This window comes from Triturus cristatus, chromosome 1_1, assembly GCF_964204655.1.
Source record: "Triturus cristatus chromosome 1_1, aTriCri1.1, whole genome shotgun sequence".
NCBI classification, from domain to species: Eukaryota; Metazoa; Chordata; class Amphibia; order Caudata; family Salamandridae; genus Triturus; species Triturus cristatus.
The window spans coordinates 895504712-895515472 of NC_140579.1; the positions used below are offsets into that span (position 1 = coordinate 895504712).

Genomic DNA, 10761 nt, shown 5'->3' on the forward strand with positions numbered 1-10761 from the left:
AAGACAACTCCCCCCGTGGGCCAACAGCCCACCCCCTTTGCTCACGCCCCCTAGAGGGGCGGACCCTGCTAGGCAACCCCCGGTTGCTCAGGTCAACAACCGCCCGTGGGACTAACGTGGCACCGTCGCTCCTCCAGGGTCCAACCGGAGGACCTCCCTGTGGATATTTGGCCTTTGCACCCTTGTTGTGCTCCTGCATAGGGTACCCATATGTCCCTTACATCCTCTGGATCGCCCTGTAACTCCGCCTGCAACACAAAAGAATACATTAGATAAAACCCCCCACCCACACCCTGCTGTTATGCCAGGTATGAGGTAGGGTGGGAAACGCCGTCAGGGTCGCGGGAAAGAGAGCGCCAAGTGGGCCGGGTAGGTATAAATACCCCGCTCCCCCCGCCTCCTATTCCCGGAAGTGACGATACCCTACTGGACCCTAGAGGGTCCCAATGACTGGGCGGCTGCTTCCTGTGCCTTCTTGTGGCACTAAGGCGGCCGCCCTCTTATGGGGTCTCCTGCGTGGACCCCGGGCAGTGGGCATAGTGCCAATATCGGCAACACTCACCACCCCGCCCCTTCTACAGCAATGTTAGAGAAATAACCAGACACAACACCTTTTGTGTGGAAAGAAATATTGCTGCAGGTTTATTAGCATTACAACAATGCCAAGATTGGTGTGTTAGCTTACGGGCGATCCTCAGGCAGGCAGCCCCTCGCCGCCTGCCACCTGATGAGCCAAATTATACCGGGGCCTTGCCATATTGGGGGGAGGGAAGACAACTCGCCCCCGTGGGCCAACAGCCCACCCCCTTTGCTCACGCCCCCTAGAGGGGCGGAGCCTTCCAGGCAACCCCTGGTTGCTCAGGTCAACAACCGCCCGTGGGACTAACGGGGCGCCGTCGCTCCTCCAGGGTCCAACCAGGAGACCTCCCTGTGGATATTTGGCCTTTCCACCCGTGTTGTGCTCCTGCATAGGGTACCCATATGTCCCTTACATCCTCTGGATCGCCCTGTAACTCCGCCACAGATCTGGGTGTGGCCACCATCACCCCAGAGCCCCCCACCATATCCCTTACTTACACCCTGCGGACCTTTAAGCCTCCTCCAGGGCAAGTAAGAACAGGTCCATGCCCACCCTGGACAAGTGTACCCCCTCATTCTCCCAACACCCAGTGGCCTTGGTGTGCAGTAACCCATGACGTATAAAGCCAAAACCCCTTAGCCCGTTGAATCTCCTCATGGCGCTGTTGATCTTCCTGCGAGAGACCTCCATGGCCTCTCCTGAACGCGCCCCCTGCCACACCAACCGTGTTATCTCTGACCACCAGATCTCAAAGGTCCCCAGCTGGCTGCTCAACTTGCACATGGTTACCGTCATTTCCTGTAGTAGTGCCCTCCTACCCACAGATGCCAGATCGTTCCCTCCCAGGTGTATTGGTGCAGATCGGAGCTTCCGAATCCCCTCTACTTCCACAGACGGAGTGATTTCACAGTCTCACACACACACATCACACGCTGGTGGGGCCCATAACACCAACATTCATCCTACCACTCTGTCCGTGCAATGTATAAGGGGAGACACTTTTATCCACCTAACCAATCTGCATGTACCCTGGGGTCAATGGCATCAACTAGTTGCTATAGATCTGGTGAAAACATCTTAACACTCTATATATTCAATAAACATGACAATAAAATAACCACCCGACACAATAATTCAAACAGAATATTGTTTATCTAAAATTGTAAGAAAAGCCAATTAAATGCAAGATCATTTCTCTCATATTTACCTATTCTGGCTAAAAGTCGTCTTCTAAGTCAGAACTGGTCCTCAGCAAAATAGTTAAAGTTTCTAGCCGTCATGTAGAGTCACCGTCCTCTCCGTCAGCATCGGGACCTCTGATCATTGGTTCGGGAAGAAGTGGCGCTAGACCTCTCTAGTCTACTAATATTTATACCAAATTTGCATTCCAAATGTTGCAATCATATCTTACAAAAACAGTCGAATGGCGGAAATTATGTCGTCTTGGTACATTGGGATACAACGATAGATTTTCTCACGTATTGATAGTCTCAAATAATGAATAGAAATTAGGAGTCCATAACTAATTCGTTACTTCTACGGATGTCTCTTTAGGATAAAATGTATCTCATCCATGGGACCATTATAAATTCATCAGGTCGGATTATGGATTCACAACAAATCTTCACGTTCAGGGGCATCTGGCATCACTCCCAGATTTGTCATCATGTTCATGGCTTTTCAGTTCAATTGGAGGACAAGGTCACAGTCAGCGCAAAGCCTCCTTTCAATTTTCATCTACTCAAATGCAGGCTGCGGGTAGTAGCCATTTTATAGCAGGCCACAATGGTCAACTTAAGTAAAAAGAAACACAAAACATAATTACTGCATGGAAATGATTATACAGTGTTATTCCCCTGCTAATACCCTTATATGTATGCATTTATCTAGCCATTTGCGACATCAAAAGCCATTAATGCATATTAATTATAAGCGCAAAACACAATAATATCACATAAGCAACATCTATTCTGTCAATTTGCTCACCATCTTAGTTCACTTATTATTTTAGCCATGCAATAGCATTCCCACGTGTAATTCTTCTGTTAATAAGGTTGGTTAGACAAGACTCGACAAATCTTTAGTAATTACTAATTAATCAGTAGTACTTTTAATAATGACATACGAAAATGAAACAGGTATTTGGTTTTAAAGTAAAAACCCTGCTCCATCAGTATCACCAATACATTAGGAGGGGGAATCCATCCCCCCAGTCTCTGTTGCAACTTCTCCAGTAGGCAGGTCCAGCACATGCCTGGGTATCCTAGCCAGACAATGTCTGTGTCTGTGAGACCGTGTCTCCATTTCCTGCTCTCTGCCCACCATGCCAATCGCAATACGCCTGAATGTCCAATCACCCACACCGAGGTCCCTGGCAATTAAAGAAATGAAAGTTTACTAGGTTTTATTGACTTAAACCACATTTAAAATTACAATTTACATATTGAACTTCAACACACGCCACCGGCATCATGGGCCGCAAATTTGTTCCGTATGTCCATCAATTGTTCACCCAACATATATTGCCTTGTAGGCTTGTCTACAAAAGTCCTTACAAATCACACCACCGGCCACAATAGCCACAAATTGTTCATGTTGTTCCACGGTCGTCACTGTCAACCCCTTCCTTAGACCCCAGCCACGTGAAAAGGTCTTCAGGCACGGATGTATTTTTTGTAACATTGGGATTCCCTACGCCCTACTTGCTTGATGCGTTCAGCTGACAGCCCTGCCCTAAATGCTGTTGTGGCTGCCCCTATGCGAAATGAATGGCTGCAGGAGCGTTTACCCTGTACATTATTTCCTGACAATGATAAATACGCCTGCATGATGCTCTGTACTTGGAACTTGGTGAGAGGGTACTGTCTTCATGTATCAATAGATAACCTTCGGATGCTGGGCGGAGCGCTAGGTAGGCAGACACCAGGCAAACAGGGCAATATCTGTCTATCTCAAGCTGATGCAGCACAATAGCCCTCCCTTCCCCAGCTTGGTCTGTCTTTGACCTCCTTAACCAGATTGTGAGGGCATCTCCGGCCAGGCTGGCATCCTGCCTGCTCAACGCAATACCAGATTTGTCCAGTTTAGACCTCACAACCAACTCGCCTACTCTTAAGGCCCCAAAAAATGCCAAGCTGAATGTGGCTGAGAACAAAGCTGCTTCAAACTGAGAATGTGTGGCCCTATGCACACAGTCTAAAATCCCCTGTAGTGTTTCAAAATCAATCAGGGACCTAGTGTCTGGTGGTCAAGGATTGCACCTGGCCCATCCCTTAAGCACAGCCCTGATTAAGAAAGATTTTATTGGATCCTCCTGCCCCAGTAGTCTTGCATGGTGGCTTATTGCTGACAAATGGCTCGCTATCCAAGGGTGGCTCTTCCCTTCGTCTCTGGCCCAAATAACAAACTTCTGCACCCTGCACTGTAGAGATGCTTTCCCTCCGTCCCAGGTGGTCCTTGGCGCCAGAGACAGCTCGCCCAGTCCCATCAGTCGCCTTACAACTTCAGCAGGGACCAGAGGTGAGGCGGGAAAGGTGTCATGTTCTCTCTCGCTCTCAGCCACGCCTCCCGGAACCGGCGCCACTGAAAACGAGAGAGAGCGTCAGCTGCAATGTTCTGAACCCCTTGGATGTGTCGTGCCCTGCATTCTACATTGTTGATTGGGCAAACTCGTACCAGCTCCGTCAGCAAACACAAAACTAGGGGACAAGTCGCCGACTGTGAATTAATGGCCTGGACCACAGCCATGTTGTCCGACCAGAAAACTACCTTTCGTGCTGAAAGAACTGTCGGCCAAAGATGCAGAGCTAACACTGTAGGGAACAGTTCAAGGACTGTAATGCGGGTTGTGATTTTCTTTTTGCGCCAAGCATTGGGCCATTTCTGCGCGCACCACTCCCTGTCTAGGATCATCCCAAAACCTTCTCTACCTGACGCATCTGTATAAAGCGCAAGATCAGTGCTCTCAGCTCAGGGCGCCCCCCATATCACTGAGCTGTTGAAACTTTCCAGAAAAGTGGCCCACATGGAAAGCTCCTACTTCATACCTTTACTTAGCTTTACAACGTGGTGTTTCTTCTTTACCTTTGCCGTTGCCCTGGCTAGCCAACGTGCAAACACTCTACCGGCCGGTATAACCCTGGCTGCCAAGTTATATTTCCCCAGCAAGCTTTGAATGCAACCCAGGGATGCCTTGTCCTGACCTGATAAAAACTGAATCTGGTTTGCTAAGTCCTGGACTTTGTCAAGTGGCAACCTGGATTCTCCTTTGATGGTGTCGAGTTCAATCCCTAGGAAAGTTAATACCTGGGCCGGACCCTCTATTATTCCTGGCGCGAGTGGAACCCCCAGGTGACGAGCCAACTCCTCAAAGTTTTCCAGAGCCTCCCTGCAATCCTGAGTGCCCTCACCTCCTATGAAGAGGAAGTCATCCAGGTTATGCGTAACGCCTACCACCCCGTACCTAACTTGCAGTGCCCACTGAAGGAAAGTGCTGAACGCTTCAAAATAGGCACAGGATACTGCACAACCCATGGGCATGCATCTGTCATAAAAGTATCTGTCATCTAGCCTGAAACCTAGCAGGTGTTGGCTCCTCGGGTGGACTAGCAGCAAGCAAAACGCCGATTCGATATCCGCTTTTGCCAACCACGCCCCCTTGCCCGCCCTCCTGACTAAGTCCACTGCTACATCCAGAGTACAATATGTGACAGAGAAAGAAACCTCCTCAAGCCCATGGTTGACAGATTCTCCCTCAGGGTAGGACAAATGATGGATGAGTCTGAATGACCCTGGCTCCTTCTTGGGCACCACTCCCAGCGGAGAAACGACAACATTCTCCAACGGTGGCCCCTGAAAAGGTCCCGCCACCCTGCCCATAGCCCTCTCCTTTTCCACCTTAGCCCTGACTACTGCTGGATGTTCCCTTGCTGACTTAAGATTGTCTGCCTCCCGACTCCCCAGCATGCCCACATAGGGAATCCGGAAGCCTTCGCTGAAGCCTAGCAGCAGTAGCAGGCCGTCCTGCTTGTTGGGGTACTGTCTAAGGAGAGGAGAGATGTAGGCCAGGCTGACTGGTGAAGGACCCTTGACTACCTGCCCGGTAACTGTGGTGGAGTCCCAAGGGAGGGAGGGTATAGCTGAGGGAGACAAGGGAGTCAGGAGTGTGCTGTTGCTGGGAGAGGGGAGGCTTGTGACATGGTGATTGGTTATGCTTAGGTCCTCAGCTATCTTGCTTGCCCTTTGTGGCAGGCAATTTCTCCTGTTGAGTGTGACACCTGACCGCAGGGTGTGATCCACCACAAGAGTTGCATGCGTGCTTGAATTTGCACGTTTTGCCCCAAGAGCATGACCCCTTGTTGAAAAATCGGCATGTCCCTGGAGTAAACTTCCTACCACCTCTCTGGCCACCCCTTCTGAACCCCCCCCCCCCCCCCCGAAATGTCTGTTTGAACCATGTGATTCCCAACGGAAAGAACCTTTACCGGTCCCCCGGTCTGTATCTGCCTTACCTTGCATCTCCGTGGAATGGTGTGCATGGGAACCCATGTGGTCTAGCCAAAGCTGGACCTCCTTCTGGTCCCAAGACATTTCCGGACACATGGACATCTACTTCCTGAATTCTCTGTCGTAATTCAACCATCCACTTCCACCCCACTTCAATGCCTCCTTGTGTATTAACCTACCATACTGCAAGAGCCCCTGCGCAACCTCAGGTTGTTTCTCTATGATGACTGCCGACAGATTCGAGAAAGCCTCAAGCCAATTTTCTATCTTCTCAGGCCAGGTCTGAAACTTTACCTTTTTGTCCTCTTCCTTTACCCCTGCTTTCCTGGTGTCTATGTCATCCTGGCCAAGTAATAACAGTGAGAAAATGTCTATCAGTTCGCGCCTCCAAATAGCTTCCTTGGCCGCCTGAGGCACCTGCCATGCCAGGGAGCAAAGGCCAGAGAGCAGTGGCGCTGCAGAAACTAACTGTGCGGAGGCGGGAGACTTGCACACTTGCTGTGGAGATACCAATGCTGACACAGGACTAGGAAGGGACCCTGCAGTAAGATCGCTCGTTCCCGAAAGGAGACTACCACTAACAGTACTGGTGGGCGGTAATGCCCCCCCCCCCTTTGCGGCCGGGGGTCCATGCCTGTGCTAGCTGTCTTCGTGCTCGGTGGGCTGACTGTAGTGGGAGTACATACTTCCCCCCCCCCCCCCCCAATGCCCCAGCCTGATTAGGCGTAACTTGGTTAATCTCCCCTGTAGAAACCAGGGGCGCAATAGCAGGGACCGCAAGAGGTGTTTGTTTGCCGCAACCCTGGTTTACCCAGGCCGCCGCAGCCCCTCACGCCCCCCCCTGTATCTAAGCCTGGCTTGCCCACCACCTGGGGTGAGCTGGACCCAGGATGATCTGCTCTGACCTCTGCCATGAAATCCCTCAACGTATCCAAGATCTTACCCAGGTCTTCCTGGGTGGCGAAATTCGCTACGGGCGGCACGCTGTCTGGAGAGATGGACGGAACCACGGGCAGGGAAGCGATTGGCTGCAAACCAGTGTCTATAGTCGCAGGCGGAGCCCTGGTCTTCGGTGGTGGCGGATCCGCCAGGAAGTCTTTAGTCATAGGCTTGCTTGCTCGCTTAGACCTAGAAGAACCAGACTCCAAAATGTGCTCTTGCTCGGGAATAGGAGTGTCGACGCCAATCCCAGAGTCTTCTTGCATTCAAGAGAGCCATGGCCCTTGCCAAGCCTTTGGTCTTGGCCATCAAGATAAAAGATGCCCACTGTGCCTCCTGGGACGTTTCGGGCAAGGAGTCTTCGACCTGGGACGTCTGCGTGAATAGGGGGGGAACCCTGGCCTTCCATGCCGCCTCTCTGGTCCGACTGACACCACCTCTGAGGAGACAAAATAGAAATCAGCAAAACCACCCTAGCATTCCCCTTTCTCTCCGTAGGACCTGCATGGCCTGGATCACCCGCAGTTCAGCTCCCCTCCCCTCTTTATACTCACGTGCTTAGAATAATCCAGTGGACCTTTTTTCGTATGTGCCCTTAATCCAGATTCTGTGTGTGCTCTGCCTGCGGAGATGAAGAGAAGCAGGTTAACATACGCCCCGGGTTAAAACCGGAGTCCTCCCCCGCAAGTGACCTCTCCCCTTGCAGTGTTCGACCCACCCTAAATAGCTACGTTTGCCTGCCTGTCTCCCCCTTCATTATCACCCTGTCCATACCTGTCCTTGATTTCTGTCAACGCTTCACTGCGTAGTGCCTCTCTCACGTTCTGACCGGATCTGAAATTATAATAAAAACATTAAAACACTCTCTGCTTTATTGTGCCCCGGTCCTTGCGATCCAGTCCGGTTTTCACCTGGCACCCCTTCCCAAACTTCCTTATCCCTGGTCTGCCCAGGCCGTGACGTTTGGCGTCATGCTTGTCGCTCTCTTGAGAGTGCTGAAATGCAAACCAGCAGAAATTAACATACCCCCCTATACCTAACTGTTGGACTGAACCATGTAACTTTCCCTTTTCATAGTAGAAAACAACTGTACCCCTTAACCCCAGTTCATGCATGGGCGACAAACAAAGTTTTTTTTTTTAATATTATTTTTTTTTTAGTTGCCCCCACTTGCCCCTTGCCAGAAGTCCTATGTATCCATGGCATTGGCCATTCCTGCACAATAGCCCTGACGTCAGGAATAATTAGTGTGCCTGCCAATGTAGCAGGAATAATCTCTACTGTACTTTATACATTTAAAACATGCACACATGACATTAGAAACATCACATTTTCTAACATTGCCCCAACTAATGTACGTATGCCAATGTCAAACCTGCCCAAATCAGTTTGCTCCTCACTGACCAGTGCTTCTCCTCTAGAGGGCCCTCTAACACCTATGGTCAGGCCCACGCGCACTAAAAGGAAGTGCTTTGTCAGTTAAAACGCTCCATTTCCCCCATATCTTGATCTATGAGTGCGCATGCGCACGTGCCACGCAGACCTGCTGAGCAGCCTCGCATACTCAGCAGGATCTCCCGCACGAACCCAGTTCCCGAGAGCCAGAAGCCACCACCATTTTTTTTTTTGCATATTTATAGAGCGCGAACTCGACCCGAAGGTATTAAGCGCTTTACATAGCACCGTAATTACATTACACATTCAGGCATGGGGAGATTCAGTGATTTGCCCAGAATCAGCAGGATCTGGACGCGACCACGAGGCTCGATCCCTGGTTACATGCTCCAGGGCGGCAGCGAAGGTATAGCGCTTTACATAGCACCGTAATACATTACATATTCAGGCACTGGGGGATTCAGTGATTTGCCCAGAATCAGCAGGATGTGGACGCGACCACGAGGCTCGATCCTTGGTTACAAGCTCTAGGGCGGCAGCGAAGGTATAGCGCTTTACATAGCACCGTAATGCATTAAACATTCAGGCACGGGGAGATTCAGTGATTTGCCCAGAATCAGCAGTATGCGGACGCGACTACGAGGCTCGATCCCTGGTTACAAGCTCTAGGGCGGCAGCGAAGGTATAGCGCTTTACATAGCACCGTAATACATTAAACATTCAGGCATGGGGAGATTCAGAGATTTGCCCAGAATCAGCAGGAAGTGGACGCGACCTCGAGGCTCGAACCCTGATTTCATGCTCCAGAGGCGGCAGCGCAGCGATGCACCGCCCGCAAATAGTACCGGGCAGGCGCTCCCGCTGCATGCCTGCCCCACACCGCCCCCGCTGCACACATGGCCGCGAGAGTAAAAGGCAGCACGTAGAGGCAGCGGTCACATCCGCCGGATGCCCACCGAGCAGGGCAGCGCTCCCTGTTGAGTCCGTGGGGGCAGGATGGGCTGGGATGAGGGGATCGGATAATCCACCGTCGTGCGACCCTCGCTCCGAACGCCCGCAGAAAGGCTGGGCGCCTGGAGCAGCACCCGGGACCCACAAGGCCCCCCCCCATTCCCCGCACACGACTGATCGACCCGCGCGGCAAAGACCGCCCCCCAGCAAGGCTTAACGTGCCCCAGCACCGCCGCAAACCCACCCCAAGAGTGCCCGGGAACACAAGAGGGCCATGGGCCGATCCCGACTAGAAAAGATTAGTATATACCAGTATCACAAACCCCGCACCCCCTCCCCCCCACGAGCCTCTGTGGAATCCCGTCCCAGAGACCCAGCCCCGCCGCCCCACCACCCCTCAGCCGAGACCCCTGAACCAAAACACACGCACAACACCGTGCAGGGAAGGGGGGGCAGCGCTGCCCCAGGCCAAAACCAACCTCGTGTAATGCAGCAGCCCCACTGCGGCGATCATCAAAGGGCGTCAGGGTCGCGGGAAAGAGAGCGCCAGGTGGGCCGGGTAGGTATAAATACCCCGCTCCCCCCGCCTCCTATCCCCGGAAGTGACGATACCCTACTGGACCCTAGAGGGTCCCAACGACTGGACGGCTGCTTCCTGTGCTTTCTTGTGGCACTAAGGCGGCCACCCTCTTATGGGGTCTCTTGCGTGGACCCCGGGTAGCCGGAATTAGCAGACTTTTAGAAGCAGTGGGTGTTTGGCCTCTATACCACGGGTAGAGAGAGCGCCATAGACATGTCTGGCTTTCTGGCATTTGTAACTGGTAGGGAACGGGAGCTGCAATGAGGGCGCTGGTATTAGGCCATATTTTTGAAACATAATAAATGTTATAAATTGGTATTATACACATTTTGGTATACCACAGAGTGGTGGAAATGTATTCTCGCTTAACCTACAGTATGTGTTAATTAGAAAGTGATTTATTTTTATATCACGGACAAACGGCATAAATTTGCCAGAAGCGCTGAGAGAAAAAAGGGAGTTAAACACTCTTCAAAACATATATCTTAAACAACCATCGGGTTCAGTTTCCCAGTTTTTATTTAAGGTTAAATCTATTGTGTCTAACATATGAAAATAATTGAAAGACATTAGATACATAAACCGAATTTAAAAATAATGTTGCCGCATAATGCAAATCTGTATTTAAGATATGCATAAGGAACATTTGTCGAGGATTTAAAAGCATATTTTGTGCAAAGGTAGATTTTTCGTGCTGGGTATTTATTAAAACGTGCAGCACATATTTTTCCATTGCACCTGTTTGCACACTGTGAGAAAGCAGTAATGTTAAACAGCGCTAAACGATGTATACACAATGTATTAGTATAAT

At 51.0% G+C, this 10761-nt stretch overlaps 1 long non-coding RNA gene across 2 annotated transcripts; it reads right to left on the reverse strand.

Moving 5' to 3' along the window:
- Positions 1 to 1713: 1713 nt before the first annotated feature.
- On the reverse strand, positions 1714 to 9975 carry LOC146871253 (uncharacterized). Of its 2 annotated transcripts, none has more exons than XR_014980904.1 (6): positions 9850 to 9975; positions 7799 to 7858; positions 7579 to 7646; positions 7029 to 7463; positions 2761 to 2951; positions 1714 to 2373 (listed from the first exon to the last, which is right to left on the reverse strand). It is a non-coding gene; the product is annotated as an uncharacterized LOC146871253 (long non-coding RNA). The 2 variants fall into 2 exon arrangements; XR_014980907.1 differs by having other exon boundaries at positions 2835 to 2951; positions 9850 to 9968.
- Between the last annotated feature and the right edge of the window lie 786 nt (positions 9976 to 10761).